We start from the raw sequence: 21,871 nt of genomic DNA on the forward strand, positions 1-21,871 counted from the left end.
GGAACTGCAAAAGATGTTCATGTTCATGGTTCTTCTAGGGACTGTCCCTCTCGTGAGAGATGCCATTTTTCACTGCTGCCAACTCACACCCACACCAATTTGAATAAGCAAACAAGGGTGTGCAGATAGGCCAAGCACTGCAGCTGACAACCAACTTTAGACAGAGGGTGGCCAGAGCAGAGAAGTGTGTGATTCACTTTTGTTGGAAAAGTACCCGTGAAGGAGAGCTCTCCTTACCTTTGGACACTAAAAAAGACCTTTAAAAGGGGAATGCAGGGAGGGACTGGAGTCATCCCACTGCACAAATCTCCTTTTAACCTGAGTACGTGGAGCATCATTAATTGCAGAACTGGAAACTGCATTTGATTCTCACATTTACCTCTTACACCTGATGCTAAACCTGCCTTCAAAAAAAACTAATTTCTGTCTGAGGGAAGGTCTTTGAGGAGCCTTGTGATGAATGTCAGAACACTCCAGCCCATCATTAGCTGCTATCATTCTTGCAATAGAAAAATTGATAAGTAGAAAGAAAGACAGGAGTAAAGCAATTTTCTGGTCTCTGCTGATGTCTTTAACTCCTTCAGAAAGTGCCACGAAACAGGATAGTTCTTCCCTGTTGCATAATCCCACACTGAGGAAAGAACATGAGGAAAGAGGATGGGGCCAGCCTCTTCTCAGTGGTGCCCAGCAATAGGACGAGAGGCAATGGGCACAAACTGAAACACAGGAAGTTTCATCTGAACATGAGGAAAAACTTCTTCACTGTGAGGGTGACCAAGCACTGGGACAGGTTGCCCAGAGGGGTTGTGGAATCTCCTTCCTTGGAGATATTGAAAAGCTGCCTGGACACAATGCTGTGCAACATCCTCTGGGTGACCCTGCTTGAGCAGGGGCATTGGACTAGATGATCTCCAGAGGTCCCTTCCAACCTCAACCATTCTGTGATTCTGTGATTCTATGAACAGCTGCTAGACTAGGTATTTTTCACAGAATCACAGAATTACAGAATTGCTGGGGTTGGAAGGGACCTCTGGAGATCATCTAGTCCACCCGCCCTGCTCAAGCAGGGTCACCTAGAGCAGATTGCCCAGGACTGTGTCCAGATGTCTTCTGAATATCTCCAAGGATGGAGACTCCACAATCTCTCTCGTTAACCTGTTCCAGTATTCAGCCACCCTAACAATAATGAACAGTTTTCTTTTGTTCAGATGGAATTTCCTGTGTTTCAGTTTGTGCCCATTGCCTCTCGTCCTATCGCTGGGCACCACTGAGAAGAGGCTGGTCCCATCCTCTCTACACCTTTACATCAGATATTTGTACACACTGAATAGATAGAACCCCCCTGAGCCTTCTCTTTTCCAGGATGAACAGTCCCAGCTTCCTCAGCCTTCCTCATATGAGAGATGCTCCAGTCCCTTTAGCATCTTAGTGGCCCTTCGGTGGACTCACTCCAGTAGCTGCATATCTCTCTTGTACTGGGGAGCCCAGAACTGGACACAGCACTCCAGATGTGGCCTAATCAATGCTGAGCACAGCACCTCCCTCGACTTGCTGGCAATGCTCTTCCTAACGCAGCCCAGGATAATGCTGGCCTTCTTAGCCACGAGGGCACATTGCTGGGTCATGTTCAGCTTATCCACCAGGACCCTCAGGTTCTTTTCTGCAAAGCTGCTCTCAAGCTTGTTGGCCCCCAGCCTGCACTGATGCAAGGGGTTATTCCTCCCTCCCTAGGTGCAGGACTTTGCATTTCACATTATTGAACTTTCACATGGACACCAAGGATACTGCCAGAGGAGACCTGGAAAGTACCAAATGTGATTACATGGCTCTGATGGTGGCCAAGGGCATGGGGACCCCAAAAGTGTGCTCCTCAACCCTGCCAGTGAGGGGGAAAGGACCTGAGGATGACCAAACAGATCTTGTGGGTAAACGATTTGTTGTGCAGTTGGTGTTGACAACAGGGTTTTGGTTTCTGTAATCATTGGGTGCTCTTTAAGGACAGAGAAATACTTTGTAGAGATGGGAGCCACCTGACAAAATAAGGTAAAAGTATTCTTAACAACAGGCTGGAAAACCTGGTAAGGCAGGCTTTAAACTAGAAATGACGGTGGTAGGAAAGAATGGCCAATGGTCAAGTAAGGACGTGGTGGATGGAGTTGCCAAACAAAGGGTTTGGGGTGATATAAGCATAAGGGACCTCTTGATCAACAAAACAGGGTTCAGATGGAATCACCTCAAGCATATACAAGTAAATTAGGAAGTGTCTACAGAACCACATTATGGGACAAGCTCTCATGCCCCTTCTAGGAAAACAGCAGGCACTCTGGCAGTGTTCTGCTTTAGTATCCTATGAACCCAAGGAAGCCCTGTTCTGACTGAGCAGCAGGATTTGGAGCACAGGGCCTGGGAAGATTTGGACCAGATGTGAAGATGACTTCTTTTGCTGTAAGCAGCTCCACTCTGAAAGGCATTGAGGACGGATAGACCTGGAATCTAGCAATGTCATTTTTATAAGCACCTGCCTCAGTATTGCCACAGTAGTTAGGAAGACACATATATAAACATGAAGAGTAAGAACACATTGCAGATGAAAGTGAGCAGGTTTAGAAAAAGATGGATGAAAATACTTATGCAAATGAAGCTTTCAGCCCTGTCAAGAAACTCACCACGACATTCATTTATTACTTTATTAAGACAGCAGATGGCAAACTGCTAATGAATGTGAAAGACATAAAAAAACTTATAAACAAACAGAAAGATGCTAGAGGAAGCATTGGGAAGTTAGGAGTAGCAGCTGGGTTTGGCAATGGAGCCATGCAGACACTCAGGTAAATCCACTGTGGCAAGCCCAAATAGCAGGGTGGCTGTAAAAGCTCAAACTGGGAAGACACCTGAAGACGTTCAGTATTGGCAGCTTCCAAAAAGGGCTGCCAGGGTTATCTGATTGGTGCCCAGATTCTCTCTCCTGGCAAGCAAAGAAGAGTAAAATTAAGGAAGTGGCTGAGATCATTTACAGTCATCCAAAATACAGTGAGGTAAACAGGACTGGGGGGAAAAAGGGGGCCTTGAACCAACCAAACCACACAGACCATACACAAAGCATTTTAAAGGCTGTGAACCATAATAACAGTTTGACTGCAGCTAAGATCCAGGTGTCAGGCAGCTCTGCTCCGTGCTTTATACACCATAGCCTTTCTAGGCAAAGCCTGGTTAGTGAAAGAGAGACACAGATCAAGTGAACGGTGTGCCCAAAGACACCCCACAGGACAGCACCAGAGCTGGAAAAGGGTATGCTCTCCTGACTCCCACTCTGGGGCCTCTGCTCCAGGCAGGTCCCTCCTGCAGTGCTTCCAGTCACAGCTGAATGTGGCAGGGCCAGGACTGACCCTCAGGTTGGCTGCTCTGTGCAGTTTTTGGAAGTACTCAAGTAAAGTAATGGGTCTATTAAGCACTTCTCCATATAAGGCAAACTCCAAAATCTTCTGAGGCTTTACAAGTCCTAATCAATAATGCATATTTCCCTCATTTGACCTGTTGCTCTGTTTAACACCAGATTCCATGATCAGTTTATGCAAAGGCATACGATGGACATTGTTCAGACCACACGGCTCTGTAAGTCTGTGTAGAGGTCTGCCATAGATCTCCTTCCTGGAGAAGATGGTCTGTACAGTCTTTTGAAAAATGACTCCTCTCTTTTTCAACTGCTGCTTAAATCAGAAGTGCAGCAAGGTCATTTAGCCAAATGAAACCTCCCTATTGAGAGAATTACCTCAGGGGAGGCTGGATGGCTTTATAGATAATTCAATTTGGGCTCCATAATAAGCATAACAGGTCTCAAAATACTGATCTTGAAGGAAAGAAGCTATAAAACAGTTGAAGCATTTCATCCATTCCAAGGTATGCCCTTTCCCTGTGACAGCACATCTATAAGTAACTTGTGACAGTTGTGATGCCCAGGAATGCCAAGGGAGAGCTTATATGATTTTTCTCTAGGACCTCTGAGGAGCTCAGTGGTGTGATGGGGCAGATAGAGTACCTTTTCTTCTGGTGCCAGAAACACTGTATCTCATGAGATGCAAATAAGAGAAAGATTAGAATTAGCACCATTACGAGTCAGAAGTCACATTACAGAAACTGCAAAACTAAATTCAGATGGAGGGTATTTTGAGAATAACCGAATCCTTAATTTAAGAGAAAAAAAAATGCTACAGTGACATAGTAACTATATATGCCCCCAAACTCCCTTAAGATGATTTGTAACAAACAGGAAAGAGAGCTGTGGCACATCAGCAACCTTAACTGCCACCTGTGGGATTGCCAAAAGATGAGGATTTGTTGGAGAAGTGTGAATGGTTGTGGTGCCAATTTGCCAAAGGAACTGAGGAACTCACAGCCACAAGATGTTGTTGAGTCTAAGTCTATAAGGGGCACATACCTTAGGGAACATAATCGTCTGGGATTAAGATGAATCTTTCCTTCTAAGACGTTTGGTCTCTTATAGTGATTCTTGCATCTTTCTCTGTAGTGCCTGATTGCAGCCATGACAGAGAAAAGCTGTCACATAGTAGAGATCACAGTGGGTTTAACTATCCAAGTGTACAGGTATGCAACATAGATATTTACAATTGAGCTGATTGACTGTCAGCTCCCCAGTTCATAAAGACACATTCAGGGAACAAAAAGCTGGTTCTCCCAGGAGGTCTAAAAGGCATCAGGAGCATCTCACGCAGATGTTGATAATGCTCAGAGAGGAACCTTAGTCAGGAGTGACCAGGTATGGCAGCTTCAAGAACTGGAGTAACAGAGCTGGGGAGAGAATTGTAGTGAGCTGGTTCAAGACCCTGCACATGCGTTCTGGTCCTCAGGGCAAATCTGAAAATAAAAAGCAGTTCCATAACAAGTCATTGGGTAATTGAGGAAGATAGTGAGGCAAGCAGGATCAGAATTAGGCCTTTCATGCACTATAACAAGCTGATCTGATGTCTCATTGCTAGAGCTGACACTTATTACTGGAAATCTCAGCTTGTTTTTTTTTTTTTACCACCAGCAAGTCGTCTCTCATAATTTCCTCAGATTTCTTCCTGTCAGGTCACTTCAATATTTCTTTGAAATAAAGACAGCCTTGTAAATAAACGATAGCCAAGATGCTTCCCAATGAGATAAGACAAGTCCTGTCAGGAGAAGAAATGAGGATTCGGTGCAGAGTCAACAAGAAGCACGTCTTTTGTTGCAATTTCCAACTAACTGTAATTAACTTCCTGATGAGGTGCAGGATCTTAAGAACTGATTGGAGTTATAAACTAATAATTATTCATGAGAAATTAAAAGACACTAGTTACAGGGAACTGAATGCATTTAAAAAAAAAAAAGAAAAAAAGCTCACTAAAGCAAATACATCCATGATCCAAGGCTACAAATGAATTCTCATACTGATTGCTTCTGGACAGAGCAATGATGGGGGTAAAAGGGAAACCAGCTCCCCTAACTTCACCTCTGTGAATGAGGTGTCTAGCTTCAGGTAACTACCAGGCTCTGGAGAGAGTGAGATGCAGCCCACCCCAAGTCAAAACTGCTCTCTGAAAGTTCTGCTCAGCAGAGAGGGATCCTATAGTGTTGACAAGGTGAATCCCATAGGTGTTTCAGTAAAATCACTGAAATTTGGTGGGGTGCTTCCTCCCCTTCCCTGAGATATTTCACCATGTCCCAGGATGCTACTGTGCACAGAGATCGAGGTGGAGGGAACAGCAAACCCAGCTTTAGTGCTGCAGCCTGGGAATACCATTCTGTTCAGAGCAAGAGATGCTACGGAAAGGTAACCCTGTGCCAGATGAGATTCTAGCAAGGAAGGCACATGGCTAGCTTTACAGGTTACTCAGGGATCATTAGCCATATGCTCTGCAGACAGAAAACAGTTATGGAAAGGATAATATTTCCAGGTAGTAGGAGTGTCAGGGCCATCACAGCATCAGGATGGAGCAGGCTCTAGAAAGCAGGGAGAACCCAGAACTGCCAAACCGAGAGGACACCTATGTATTAGCACGGCACAGGCACTTCCAGAAAGGCCCTGCAACACTGTGTCCTGACCTCAGTTTGGTCAAAACTGTGATGTTGGCTAATGCCCCTTCAGGCTGATTCAACACATCAGCATCAGGGACAAATGGTGCTCTTGTTTTCCAGGAACAATATCTGGAAGCACTTTCCCTTCTCTCCAAAATGACTAAGGCAAGAGAAGCTGAGTTTACATGCTTAGCACTGATTGCTTGTATCTGCTGAGGAAACATTAGTAAGTGGCTATTACAGCCTGGACTTCACTTCCCAGTAGGTTATGCTGTTCAGAGCTCGAATCAGATCTTAGTCAAAACTTCTCATTGTAGTCTGGGCCACATGCTCTCCTGTGTTGGGCCCTGACCTCTCGATCTGAGATGGAGAGTCTGTTCACCATGTTCTCCGAATCACTGAGATGATAGCTCTCCAGCCATTTATCCACATGTGTTGCTTTGGTGTTTGGATCTGACTCCACCTGACAAGGTGGATCACCAAGGGATCTCTGTGATCTCTTTGGACTCAGGCATGTAGTGGAACACACCACGTTAGGATAATACAAAATAAAATGTCTCAAGGGAGCAAAATAAATGAGGAGCTCTTGTAGTGAAATGGTGTTTCAGGCTTTTTAGGTTCCTCTTGACTCTTCAGCTGATGAAAAATAGTGTTGTTCTTATACCTTGATTTGCCTGGAAGTGGGATTCAGTGGACATGTAGTGTCATGTTCCCAGTCAGTTTAACAGAAGAATAAAAGCTCAAAACCATGGCTTGGAGTCTGGGACAGCTGTGCAAATCTGACTAGGTGAGACGGGAAATTCCTGCAAATCACGATTGCTTGAAATATCTTGAGTCTGCAATATCTGCCCAGTGCCTTGCCAGAGTGTGTCTGGCTACAGTGTACTTCTCAGACTGGACAGCCACTGCAACAGCTGTGTTTTCCTCCCAATTCCACTGCAGAATTCAATGACCAAAGTCTGAGGTTACCCATATTGACATACTCCATCAGCAGTCCTAGAATAGAAGATCAGGAGCCCCAGAATGTTCTGGCAGAGCAGAAACTTCCACCACGCATGTGTGGGTTGCAGTGGTACAGCCAGAGCACTCACGCTGGACTAACAAACCAGCATGGGATGTGGAATGTGACCACTCTGCTCTTCAGTTCCACAGCCACAGCTCCATGCGTGGAGCTTGGAGGGCATTGCAGCAGGAACAGAACCTGGTGCAGGATCACCGTATGTTGACTCCCACCCATATACCCTTTTCGTTTCCCTCTTCCCTCTTGTCAAATCTCTTCCCTCTGCATCTTTATACCTCTTGGTAATGGCTTTCTCCAGAGGATGCAGATGGTCCTCACCCCTTGCTCTGCTTTCCACACAAGCAGCCTCAAGATGCAAGGGTACCCATGCTGGAAGTGCTCCATCAGTGACCCCCTTCATCTGAACAACACAATGTATGCATTGCACTTAGGGAACCTGTGAGGCCTGAATGATTTCACTTGAGAGAACAGATCAGTCTTGGCTCAAGACTGAAAGTCACTCATGAACATGAGAAAGCAGTAGCTCTGCTCTGTTCCGTGCAGGAAAATAACTGAAGCTAATTTTACCCATCAGCCCCGTTATCTTCCCTTTTGATCCAGAGCTAGTATGTCTGGGATGCCACCAAACTGGTACACTACTGCCCTGGCACCAGAAGATTCTTGGCTTGTTTACTATCAGGATTCTCACATCTCTTGGTTTTACAGGATTAGAGCATAGTTGGGAATTCCCTGCATTTGACCTTAACCACGACATTGCAAATTAAAGGCTAATCAGCAACATCATGCCAAAGTCTCTGGAACTCCTACAGCTCTGAACAGATCCAGGCACATCTGAACTGTCTGTACTTGTTCCTTGCAAAAAGGTCTGCCTGATTATTGTGTAGCTGTTGCCAGTGAAACAGGCCAAAGGAAGTCTTCCAGGCAGAAGTCTAACAGGGGCATTGGCAAGTGCAGTGGCTGAATTCCCTGGCAGCACCATGGCACATACTGCACACTGTTCTGCAGCACTGTCAGTTTGACAAGCCCTCTGGCAGCTCCAGGTGTTCATGTAAAGTGTCAGATGTAAAAAGAAAACATTAATTTGGAAGGTACTGACCTAACAATGCAGTCAGTACTCACGCCACTCACCCAGCGAAATGAGTCAGAAGCAAAGAAATTGCTTGTACACAACAGACCAGAACCGGACCTTTTAAAGATGAGCTGGCAGGTAGATACCCAGCTCCCCAGCTGCATCCCCCACATCTGTCTGACACAGCACATCCTTATTTCATAAACGGGCACTCGGCAGTGAGAGAGAAGGTGAGCTTACTTGGCCTTTCCAGTCCTGGACCACCTCATTGTGAATACTGCTAAACAGGAGGCTGGGATTGGCCATAAGGACTCTTTCCCTGTAAGAAGAATTATGTCCCTCCTCTGAATGTTCCTCCATTGGTAAGAACCTACCATGCTGCTCCAGGGAACATATGAGTAAAACACACACACACACACAGAGTTTTGTTCTCACAGGACACGTTCTTAATCTTTTCTAGAAGAAGGTGTGCTAGTCTAAATCACTACAACCTGCTTTTGGATGTACAGGCAGCCTCTATTCTGTGCTAGATGGCTCCATTCAAATTTGAACACACTAATATCACTGCACAAGGAAATACATTTCTTTAAGAGCTGTCACAAAGAAAAAGTGTAAACTAGCTATGCGGAGTTTTCTGCTCCATTCTTTCAGTGCCAGAAATGTCTGCTTATTGTTCCTTCCTCTGCTGATCAGCCAAGAGAAAATAGCTAAGAAAGAAAGAATAATCTAAAGTAACTGTCAGTGTTTTTCTTCCTGACCCACAGACAATCGAGGAACCCCGGGGCTACAGGGCACATACCTGGACAGCTCAGTCTACCTAATCTCCAGAGACACTTGCTACTATGATACAACAAAGCAAGGAGAGCCTGAAGAACCAAATGCTATTTACATCTTTCCTTGTCCTCTCCATGGTGGCCTTCCCCTATAGGGGCTGGTGTCTGAAGCTGTTGCACGGTGCACATGACCCTCAGGTGCCAGTCCCTATGGTTATTTATCCACCCCCTCCAAGTCAGTAGCAGCAGCTCCTCGCAGGTCCCTCCCCATGAGTCATGACTGTCCTGCTCCAGTGAATGCCAGATCCAGGTGTGTAATGGCAGGGACAAGCACACATACAGACAGACATAGAAATAATCCTGGATCCTGTCCTCCTCTAGGTGACTTGTTCCAGGTCTCTGTTGGCCTCCCCAGCTGCCAATCAGTTCTGCTACCTAGCATCATGCAAGAAGTCTTTCTGCTCTTCACATCACCTCCCTGTTCCCTCTGTCCTGCCAAGTATATTTTCTCTGAATTGACAAGAAATAATTGTGCTGGTAGCCAAGCATGGTCCCTGTCCTGCTCTCCATGGTGTCTCATCTTAAAAATATCCCTAATATTGCAGATTATGTTGTTTGAAAACTGTGTTGTGCTAAGTACTGTCAGAAATCCCCTCTGGTTACAAAGGGCCAGCTCTTTGCTGCAATACCTCCTGTCCTGCCAATGATAACACTGCTGCTGGCAACGCTCACACCAGTCTGCAGCGATACATGCTGTATTACCTCCTCCTTCCCTGTGAGTGCAGGTGAAGGTGCTGGGATTCAGGCCCAAGAACCCATTTGCCCACCTAGAGTTCAGAAGAACAGACCCAGAAAGGGCTGGGCCCACATGGAACATAACCAAGTAGTATTATCTTTCTCAATTTGGAAGGTGGAAGGGAGGTAAATAGAGATTTGGTGACACTGAACACAGAAAACAAACGTGGTTACTTTTGCCAGATTACTTGATAAAGAAACACTAAAACAAACAAACAAACAAACAAACAAAAAAATGAGGAAATTTGATTCCAGGCCCATCATATTCAGCAGAGATGTACTGACCTGGCATTTCTATAATTTGAAAGACATCTCTGTTATGAGAAAAGTAAATCTGTATAACTAGAATAAAAGGCTGGAAATGTGAAATTTATAAAAAATGAAATGAAAAAAAATGAACCTAATGTGCTGTTTTTTCTTACCTGACCCATTTCAAAGAGTATAGTACGCAGGTCTCTTGGAGCTGGGCAGCCATTGCAATAAGATCACTTATGGGAAGGGTACATAGCTGCTATGACCATTGGCAATGTTAAGGTAAAACCTGCCTGGAACAGTTTATTTATGACCCAACAGATGCTTTTAGTCCAGTTAGGGGTCTTAACTAGTTCATTGTTTCCAGGACACAGGATTAATGGCTCTAAGGCAGAAGCATGCATGTTCTTGACATTTTTCCCTCCCCAAACTCCCCAAAGCAAGCATTCACTTTCTCTTTGCAGGTCCAGGCTGAGAACTCACAGTCTGAGTGAAGCGGACTCAGACAGCAAGGACAGGAGATGACTTTGAAGACAGGATATCTGAGACATCTGTATAGGATGGCAGAGGTAACACAAAACATGCAGGAGCCCCACATCTCTCTGGTGCAGCATCTCCTGGAGCCAGGAGAGGACCCCTAAGGGCGCTTCAAAGGCATCTGGATCCCATGCCTCACCTTTCCCTGGTTCTGGGCATCTTGTGCTGAGCTGACTCAGTTGGCTATGCATGAAGGGGCTGTTCCAGAGTGCACATTTTACTGGTATGCTGAAGGGGCCTTCCTCCCAGCCATGTCACTCGTGCTCGTTGCAGGGGGAGTGGTCGTGCAGGGTTCTCTTTTGGGACTCCCTACAATTTCTTCACAGGACATCCTTTAGAGGGAAGGAACTGCAGAATTAGTGAAAGATGCCCTGGCAAGGGACCTTTAACCTCTGTGATTCCTGCCATCCATGGTTGCCATTTCTGCACATTTCTGTATAGTTGGAATTATACAGGCAGAAGTTGAGTCATGACTGACTCAGACATAACAGGATGGAAAATTGTAGAGAGGGATATTTAGCAAAAAGACCCAAGCAGAAAATGGACTTTCAGACTTCTGCAAAAATCCTGGAGCATTTCAACACCTTGGTATATATCACAGTCTCCTTTCTCAACTGCTTGCACCACATAGCTCTAGCTACAGAACTAAACACACGGGTTTCCTTGGGTCACTTTGACCTGCCTCAATCTTGATCAAAAAGGACAAATGTGAATTAATAACCGAAATTCAATGAAGTCTGTGGAGACCTTACTTGGTCTCCCATTGTCCTGTTTGTATTCTGTTTCCATTTCCTTTTGCATAATTTTGGCTTACCACCCGAAACAACTGTGAAAACTGCTTGGCACTAGGGAAAGATCTCGTGTCTTGCCCAGTCATTAAGGTGAGGCTGGAGATGAAACTTAACAGCTATATTAAACCTGATCTTGATGATGGAAACAAACAAACTCTAATGAACACCTTAGCAGTCCTGTCACACAGTCCTGTCCCTTGGATTCACATTGAAAAAGACTGCTGATGCCGATGGCAGAAAACTGAGAAAAATCATTCGTATAAGGGTACAATGTATAAACAAAGTTGTCTTTTCTCCTTCACAAACTAATTCCTTTAGAGCTTATGCATATGGGTGTAAAGTTGAATTTGAGTTAACAGATCATTATGGGAATAGTGACAAGGAGATAGGTCCTCTGCAAAGAATACATAAACCAGATTAATCACTCATTGCATTCTGCCTCAGGGTCTCCACATATTCTTTGAATTTCTGTCCAGCAAGCATCCATTCTTTTTGGAGACGAGATATGTCTTTCTGGAATGAACTATTAATTAACTGATATATCCCAAAGCACTTTATGTGGGTCTACAAGCTTTAAATCAATGCAGCACCAAGAGCTACACCTTAATCATGGGTCTTTTAGACAATAGATAGAAGGTGCATAAAGGAGCTTCTACTTTTCTATCTCCATGGAAATGTCTGGGTAGGTTAAGATCATGGTCTGGCAATGTGTTAACTGTTCAGCATTATCAGAACATCTCCAGTATCTCTGTGGGCTTACACTGGGTTTCTGGTGACTATTCCTCCCATCTGAAAAGCATGTACAATGTACGCACTAAATCTTAGACACGTCTCTCTTTCAACTAAGCTATGACAAGAGAAGCAGGATGAAGCTTTCACGTATGCAGTCTGGATCAGCAGATGGTCTCAGGAGCTGAATTACAAAAAGGGAAAAAAGAATGGATAAATACTGGCAAGTGGCTGATTGGAGGTCATTTTTTTTTCTTTTTCCTTTCATGAAAGCTTAGGTCAGTGATGTTTAAGCCATGGGAGTTAGAGTCCCAACTCTAATTCCATCCATCAGAGGCAATATGGATTGCAGAAAACATTACTGCTGCCAAATGGCCTAACTGGTTTCATTGTGGGTGACCGTCCTCAGAAGAGGACTGTAGGTTCTGTTAAGAGAGATAGCTTGCACCTCACTCAGGAAGTTTGGGTATATGGCCTTTTGCTGACTGGCTCTCACTTTCCTGTGTTCAGGATGCAGGTTTTGAATTCTCCTCTAGAGGCCCCTAATTCACACCCCAAGTGCTGAACCTATGCTGTGACAAGGTGCTTCATTTTCAGATACAGCAACACTCACAAGAATGGTGCCTAAGTAGATGCATCATACCTTGCCTGCAACTCCTGCTTTAATCCCAGTTTTAATATTAGCTTGAGCAGCATACTCCTAGAGCTGACATTCCCATATCCCCTAAAAAATATTCCCCTGCACTACATTCATACAGAGAGTCTGGCCAAGGACATTGCAAGGGATGTATTTGTACATCTCACACTCCTGAGGAGAGGCTTGAAGTAGTTTTGATGTTTTTCAGGAGAAACACTATAAATATCAAACCTGGATCCAATGTTGACTTTGGCCACTTCTAAAAGGAAGCTTCTCTGGGCCACCTTTTTCCTCCTCGCCCAACTGCTTCCACTGTGGGGGTTGGTGAACACCTCAGCAAATCTCACCCTAACCCTATCTCAGCCTAGAAGCCACTTTATATGAAAGCTGGATATAGGACAGGTCTTAGATGATCATATATCAGCTTACTTAACCACACAGGGAAAAATAGCAGGAAATATCTAGTGCAGGATACATGTTTTTTGCTCCAAAATAGATTTTATAGATGACCCAAACCCAGCACAAACATCAGCACCCTCAACCTGTCCTATCACCCCAGCGCAGTCCAGTCTTGCAATGATTCTTGATTGGTCCTTCCTGGCTATGCCCTCAGGCTAAGACTAGTCAGAGGCTCCTCCCCCATCTGATTTTTGGGAACCTTCCAGCCCCTGGCTGTTTTTAGCTACCCCATGGCAACAGGCTCTGTGCTCTTGTACTATTGCTTCCCATGTGCAATGTGCCTTGGTTGTGAGATGCCCACACAACAGTCAATGTGAAGGAACTACTTTCAACCCCACCTTTGCTCTCTTGTGCTAAGCCCCTTGAAAAGTCCCTGTGCAGATCAATGTCAAGAGAGATGTCCCCTGTGGGATTCACACTTCTCCTGATGGGCTGTTTATATCTCTTTCCACAGGGTGCTTTCCACATAACTTCCACACTTTTCATGCCCCACTCTGGATTTGGACTGTGCACTCTGGGGACAGGAATGACGGGCAGCCACACTCTTCACATATTTTAACTTCAGAGTGCTCTCAGGGACTCCAGGAGATAACAGAGAGTCCTGTGTCAGTCAGGGTAGCTCAGGGACTGTGTCGTCTTACTCTGTGTTAGTATGGGGAGACTTAAGAGCAGCAGAACCTGATGAGAACATCAGATCAGTTCTGGAAAAGCTGCTGGTGCTGTGCAGCAGAGAAAAGAAGGAACAGTCATTTTAGGAGTCAGTTTGAGCTCCTTTCTGGACTTTCTGCTGATGGCAGTTGATCTCCAAGTTAATTGTGTCTCAGCCTGACAGCAGTTTGTCTCTACTGTGATGGGCCATCCCACAGAGCGGTCACTGAAGGAGTTTGAAGTGCGTAGCTTTTCTACAAAACACATGGAAAAACTGACCTTATAATCCCAATAGATCTGCCTACCTACCCTGTGAACCCTATCAGCTTCCTGCAGTGACAAGAATAATTTTTATGGCTTTACATCCTGTCAGTCCTGCAGGGCATGCTGTGCTAAAAGGGAAGATACTGCTGGCTAGTCTAGCTTATTTACTTTGTCCATTTGACACCTGCTTAAATCCTCAGAAGATACTGGAGCTGTGGGTGTCACTGAAGGCATAACTGGAAGGCAGAATCCGGCTCTCAGAGAGGTCTGACAGTGCAGTTTGGCTTTTAGACCCCTCAGCCCTGATAACAATGCATCAGAAGAGAAGCTGCAGGAGTCCAGCAGGGCTCTCAGGCCCCAGGGCACACAGGTGAGAAGAGATGCAATCTATTTGAAAACTGAGCCCTTTAAATCTGCATAATCTGAAGAACAACAACATGTCACACATGATGCTATGGCTACAGTCTCATATCTCCAAGTAGAATAGTTCTGTCACATCTACTCAGGGAAATCCCGTCTCAGAGTGAGTTTTCCTCAACAGCTGACAATCAGGGAAAGTCACACAAAGCAGGCAAGGACAGTATCACCTCTGCAAAGAAAAGTGTGGAGATCCTTCTTTTTCACATCTGGACGAGTTTAGCATTCACACTGACTAGCTGTACTTGGAGGAGGAGGAAGAGGAAGCAGTATGTAGATGAAGCAAATGAGAGGCATACAAACATTTTGCCAGAGGCAAAGTGAGCTGAAGACTCAATATTTCTGGAAAACAGCAGACCAGACCTTGGCGAACAGCGCAGAAATGGACTCAGATACAGAGAAACCCACTAAGTTCAGGATAGATTGGGAATGTGAACAAAGTCTGTTTTATTTTTGTCCATGCGGAGGCTGTGTTCAGACTGGCATGCAATACCTTCTCCCTGTGGTCCACCAGCCCTTTGTCTGTAGTTCACTGGAGTCATCCTGTATAAGACAGATATTATAACTGCTGAAGCTTATCTGGGTGACAGCCACCTCTGGAAGATCTACCCCATTGCAGTGATGCGTAGGAAAGAAGCAAAAAATTTGGATGACATTTTGTTTCCAAGTTTCTTTCACAATTTGTGGTATTCCATAGAGGAACAAACATGGTATTTTGAGTGGTACTGCTCCCTTTCCATCCAAACTGACTACAGCTGCTGAAGTTTCCCAGATAAATCAGGAAGCCAATGAATAGCCTGAGTTTGTTCACAAACCTCACTGACATCTGTCCCCTGTCCCTCTAATACAGAGCTGACTTCTCCCACTCTTGGTCGATGGGCTAATTCTCACTCATTAATGAGGGCACTCACAGAACTTGTTGCAGACTAATGCCCTTTTCCAGCCATTCCAGGTTCTTCTGCATTTGCAGAGCAGTACTGACACCTTGACTCTCTGTCTCAGATCTGATTAGGCAGGCAATCTTGCTGATCAACAGATCTGACACATGGTCCTGGTGGGTTGTGCCATCAGTAGGGTCTGGTGCTTGCAGACCCTCCTGCACAAAGGCACTTTATTGCATGATATCATTCCCATGCCTGTGTGACACTAACAGTGCTTTTCAAACTGGGATTTAAGCCCTGCCCTAGCCTCTTTTTCTGTAGGATCGATGTGGGCTCTCTGTTTATGCTCACAGAGAACACCTTCTTCCTGTGCTCTGAGACCCTTCCGGCTTTGAGAACTTGCAACTAGCACTGGCAGCCTATTCCACTTTGGGGGAACTGGGTAAAACTGCCCTGAAAGCAGAGAATAATTCAATAGGATGGGATAGGGGAAAGGCAGGAATAGAAGTAATTGGACAATCATAAGGCTGGAAGTGAGACAAGCAGATTTCCCAGAGGAGCTAGCCAAGAGTAATACATGTGTAGGCTTACAAAAGAGCTCCTGTAAATGGAGATAACAGATGTGGTGGTGAATATAGCCTTTGTCAGTGCAGTATAATTGGAGTGTTCAATGGCTTCCTGAAAATACGTTGATCCTTAATTGCTACAGCACCTGCATTGCTCAGCTAGCACAAAGCTCCAAACCTGCAAGGAGATCAAAAAAGGGCTGAAAGTTTCCTGGCTTGCAGGCAGCTGCTTTTGTCAACTCCCCAGGAAACTGCACAGTAACAGCTTGGACCAGCCCCAAAAAGTCCACTTAGCAACTCTTCTCTGTTTTGCTCTGGGAAGCAAGCAGGAGATCACACTGTCTCTTGCAAAATGAGCAGAGGCTGAACTTTTCTTACTCCTGTTGGTCAAGGTGACAGCTCCTGAAGCACAGCTCTCCCTGTGGTGAGAATGGAGTGAAACATTCTCACCCACCTGGATAGTCCATGTCTCCATGGGCTTCTTTGGGCAGTGGATATCAGTTGCTCCATCTCTACATTGCCACTGTCAGTGCTGCCGTGGTTCCAAATTGTTCTTGCAATCATGCTGTGTAGCAAAAGTGTAGTCCAGAGAGAGCGTCTGGCATGTGAAAGCCTGTTCCACATGCCTTGAGTTCGATCAGACCATGATTCTTTTTATTCTTAAGCTCATCAGTGCTCTCTGAAGGTGATGCTCAATGTAGAGAGTGATGTGGTGAGTCCCACAGAGCCAACTTCACCCTGTGTTTCATGGTTCCAACCAAATGCCAATTTTGGCATAGCAGATCCTATAACCTGATTACTTATCATGTATGCTCAGGTTGGCACACTGCTGATATATGTGATTCCAGACACTTGTGCCCCATCTCCTCCCTTGTTGAAGCCAGGGGAAACTTTGCCCCAGGAGCTCACAGAGCCCAAACAAGCTGGTCACAAAGGACTATTATGAAGTTCGCTTGGCAGAGAGGGTGCAGAGTGTAGAGCACTTGCTCCACGTCTCACTGGAAATGGTGGGCAGACCACTATGCGACTGCAGCTGCTTACAGTGTGCCACCAACTCTGCTGGCATCACACAGCTGAGTGAAAGGCACAGGCTTCCCCACCATCCAGCCCTCACTCCTCAGGGCTGAGGAATTTGACACCTTTCTCCAGAGGATGTCTTGAAACTCCAGCTCTTGAGGTATCAGTTCAGTCCTTCTTTCCACTCACTTGACAGGTGAGACACTTGATGTATTTTCTGGACTGAGGATTCGGTGATCCCTGTTTTCTCTTTGTGTTTCTCCCTGGACCTTCCTTTATTTCCAGCAAATGCTTAAGCCCCCTTCTGGCTGGGAAATTTCCAAGGAGAGCTTTCATTTCCAGTTTTCTCTGGATGTCTGTCTCAGCCACATCTTTTTTTTTTTTTTTGTCTTCCTCTCTAGATTCTCCTCCACTGACCTTCCCACTCGCTGTATTCTCCAGCCATTGGTGACATTCATTATTTCTGGATGAAAAAAAAATATGAAAGAAGAAAAAATTCTTTCAAGTGTCACAAGCTAAGCTATCTTGTCATTGATCTGAGGAGGAAAAAAAGAAAAAAAAAAAAAGTAACCACCAAAAGCCTCCCCAGACATGTCTCAGAGCAGTTTGAAATGAACAGAACTTCTCTGTGATGTTAGCAATACCATGCAGCTCTGCATGGGGAACACATCTATCCACAGTGGAGACATGTAGAGTTGCAGGCTGCAAACAAAAATGATTCTGCTTTAATGAGTTGTCTTAAATTCCTTAAATTTTACTTGCTGTAATCCAGCCTAATGAGTTACTTCTCCTCCTCAGAATGAGGGTTACAGGTGGTGTTTCAGCTCTTTGTTCATCCCGTAGGGAAGTAAAATGTATGAACTTAAAAGCATATACAACGTGGCTCTGTTTATGAAAATAAGAATTTATAGCTTGCTAGTTCTGCCTGCCTTATGTGTATCAATCCCATCAGCTCACTAGAGCTACCCTTTTCATCCTGGTACAATGGCATCTGTTCAAGGTCGCCGATGGGGATGTGACAGAGGATGTTGCTGAAGATATGACTGTGAAACATTGTGGTGGTGGTACCAGATGGGGTGTGCTACCTTGCTGTGGTGTAAGCTAAAGTGCATGTGTCCGGGTGACTCTGCTTCTACTGCCCCTGAGCTGATACAGGAATGACTCACTAGGAAAGGGGATGCGTTGGCACTGCTCCTGTGTCTAGGCCTAGTTTTAGGCCAGCTGGGCTACCAGGCCCAAAGAAATTGCCCCACGGAAGTGTGCCTTTGTGTTAAAGAGTTAGCAGTGGTAAATCTTGCTTTCAGCGTTGAAAGCATACAGATCTATTAGATAGATCTTGAATGCAACATCTCATGCAGGTCCAGTTGGAAGAGATTTGCTAAGTCTTTAAGGCTCTCCATAAACCTTTTCTCTTACAGTTTCTTTCAGGATCTAAAGCATTTGCCAGGCATGTTGTACATACCCCCCTCCCCACACCTTCACGTAAACTGGTATTTCATTTCAAGCTATCCTAATTCACAGCTCTTCCTGCAGTCGCGAGATATTCAGTTATATTTTATTTATCATAAGATTTAACTTCAAAATTTAACCTCTCTGAAGCTCAAAAGATGTCTGTTTGAGAAGGTGATGCTTCTCCATTGCCACAGAGACTTGGCTGCCTTGAGGTATTCTAGAAATGCTCTTTCAAATCGTAAGCCTTTTCCACTTCAATTTCTTACTGTCTCCTGTGCCAGGCCATTAAGTTAGACCTGGTGGGTTCTTTTTGTTCTAATTAAGTGCTGCCTATGGAAGATGTTTTCTAGATTTACACACTGTTGTTGGATACGATTTTATGTCTCTGTTTGGAGCAGGTGAGACCAAAGAGACAGAAAAACATAACTATTCTGGGAAAGTCTGTTACTGTAATCTTTTCCATTAGATTCGCATAGATAGGCTCTTCTGAGACCACAGCATCTCAATTGGGAAGACTTCTGTAGTTCCATAGATGTAATGACCAGTCAGGAGCTCAGATGGGCCCTAGGCTTTCCCAAATTTGTACTGCAGATGCTTGCCAGCAAACGCTCTTCAACAGCAGAGTGCACTGACTGTAGCCGTCACTCAGAATGGGCAGCGTGGGCCCCATAGTGTGAGGAACACATTTCTAGAGAAAACAGAAAATGCAGGTAGAATGGAAATAACCTATCAGGAGTGATTCCACACATAGGCCCAAAGCACAGGGCCCTGTGAGCTCATGTGTGTTGCTCAGAAATGAGCCCAGCTTTGGGACCAACTGTTCTTGCCTTCTGGCCTGGCTTTCAGTGCTGTTCCAGAGCATAATAGAAGCCAAATGTGGTTCCTGTCTGGTAAGCTCAGTGGGATGGGGCAGTATCTGAGAGCTGCCTACACAGATTCCTGGCTCTCTGGAGTCCTGCATGTGAGGAAACATAAATGGGAACTATGCCAAGCTGCCTGAAGGGGTGAAAATATTCAGAAGTACTGAAATGTTGCAGGAGTGAATGCATGGACTTTCAATGAGAAGCCGTCCAGTAGCTCTCAAGCTTTTAACTCACTTTGGTCTCTGTCTCCCAAGGGAAATCATACTGGCAGCTCAGACATTCATGGACACTGGGCATGAACAATTGCCCCCTAGGCAGACCTTTATACCTAAAGCTCTGCTGGTGCTGCTCCTTATGCAGAGATGAACCCTTCTCTGTACAGGAGCTGGGGATACCTGGCATTTCTTCTTTTCTCGGCAGAGTGGCACCAGTTCCATGTCCAGAATGTCCCCTATCTACAGTAGAAGAGACGATTTTGCCCCAAGGCTGTCCCGGGGCTCAAGACCCTAACTGACTTTCTGCAACAGAGATATGAATCTCTGGAGCTACTGTAGGGAGCTAAGAGTAGAGTGTGAGGCACCCCCAGGGCCTGCCAAAGCTTAAGAAGAGTGTCACACAATACTCAGCCTGCATGCAGGGTTGAAAGCAGTGATGGACCTTCTTAGTCCTGTGAGATTGTACAGAGACTTCCTGCCAGGTCCCCCAAACTCTCTCTATGGAGGAAGTAGGGTCAAGGGGCTTGTTTGAGGGGTCCCGTAGCCCTGGGGAATAGACAAATAAGTTCTACCACTGTCCCATTGCCTCACATTTGTGCTGCTCATCCCTGGCTCAGGCCTCAGAAGGGTTCATTTCCCGCTTCGGTCCAGGATGACACTTTCAGTATGATTTTCCAGTTGGGTTCACACCTTTCAGGTTATCAGGTCTCCATGGCACCTGCATCATTTATAAGGCTCTTCCCTGCCTGAGTGGAGAGAGGAGAGAAGATATTGTTGAAGGTCTAAAAGATTATGCCATGCTCCCTCTCATGAGAGGGAATCACTGTACTGCAGCCCTCACTACTTTGAGCTCTGTCCTGCATCTGCCTGGCGGAAGCATGCTGTGGGACAGGGCTGGGGGCCATCATTCTCTGTTCAGCCCCTGAGAAACAAGCCTAGGGCCCTGAAGGTGCAACTTCGCATTGTGTTCTTGAATGACACTCCAGCGTCAAGGCAGAGCATATGCACTGCTGGAATCGGCTGCTTTGTCTGATCTCACCACTCCCTGGCCCTCTGCATAGCTCTCTGGGCAGGGGAGAGTTAAAAGAAGTACCTGCAGGTACTGTTTGGTTTCTTAAGCATTTTAAACTGGAATGATTTATTGCTTTCAATCCCTTCATGAAGGAGACTGCTTGTCACAAATAACAAAAGTAAGTGCTGTTTCATAGTCACGAGCCCCCCAGCATCTCTCCAGCATGCATTCCTCCTTTCCCTCAGTGAGGCAGAGGGAAGGAGGGAGCTTCTCTCCTTGTGCTGCTAGATCCCTGGGCAGCTCGATGGGGCTTGCAGCTATGCCCAGATGGAGATGTTCACCCCAGAGGGACATGTGGGCACATTGGACCCTCTGCAGGGACATCAGCCAGGGGCTCATTTACACTGATGCTGTCACATCCTGTTTTTTGGTTCCAAGATACCTCTGAGTATTTCAGTGGTAATGAAAACCCCTGAGACAAGGGGTCAGTGGGCTGCGGGAGCCCCTGTCTTTCTCCCTTTGCCATCCCCCTGTACCCCAGCTGATTAGTCCTGACTAGGAGTGAAGCCCTGGTCTGAGAAAGGCCTCCTCTCTTATGAAGTGCCACTGCAGAAGGACCCCTGCCTACCTCCCCAGCCTCCTCAGGTACAAGACCCCCTGTCTTGTACAAGCACAAACTTGTCTCAGCACAAACTTTCACTCATTCACTCCCTTCCAGAGCCCACAAACCCCACTGTCCTCACACACTCCTTTGCAGTGGCACGTGGGGTAGACGGAGGAGCATGGAGGGACATAACTTGCCCCACAACCTTTTCCATTACAACAGAGAGATCATAGAGGTAGCATGATTCCTGTTATAAGGGACAAAACAAGGAGGGGTGGGGGTAGAGGCAGAAGCTCAGAAAGGTGAAGCTGGACTAAGCTGGACTGCATACTTATGAATCTACAGTACCCTCAAGTCTCTCATAGCCAAAGCGATTTGGAACAGCAGCACAGAACAGATAAGGGTGGCATCAATTTGTCATCATGTTCTCCCAGCTTTGGGGCAATTGCACTGGGCTTGACAGTTACTAATCTGGACACTGCTTAAGCACATAGATAGAGAGGATGAGAAGAGTGACTGACCTCAATGGATGGATTTCTGAGCTTAGCCTTGAAGTGAGCGCTTAAATGACTCCCCAATCTTTTCCCCATTGCTGTAGAGGAAATATAAGCCAGGTTTGTGCACAACAGGAGGCAGACAGAGGGACAGGAAAGAGGAGAAAACAGCAGTAGGGAGAAGAAAGGAGACATAGGGAAGGTGGTAGCAACACCACAGGTCAGCTACCACAGGTGAAGTTCTGGACTAAGCTAAAGTAAGGAGAGGGGGGACATGGCCCCAGTGCTTCTCCTTGGGCTAGTTTGGCCAGGGCATTG

The sequence above is a fragment of the Apteryx mantelli genome, chromosome 19 (assembly GCF_036417845.1).
Source record: "Apteryx mantelli isolate bAptMan1 chromosome 19, bAptMan1.hap1, whole genome shotgun sequence".
Lineage (NCBI taxonomy): Eukaryota > Metazoa > Chordata > Aves > Apterygiformes > Apterygidae > Apteryx > Apteryx mantelli.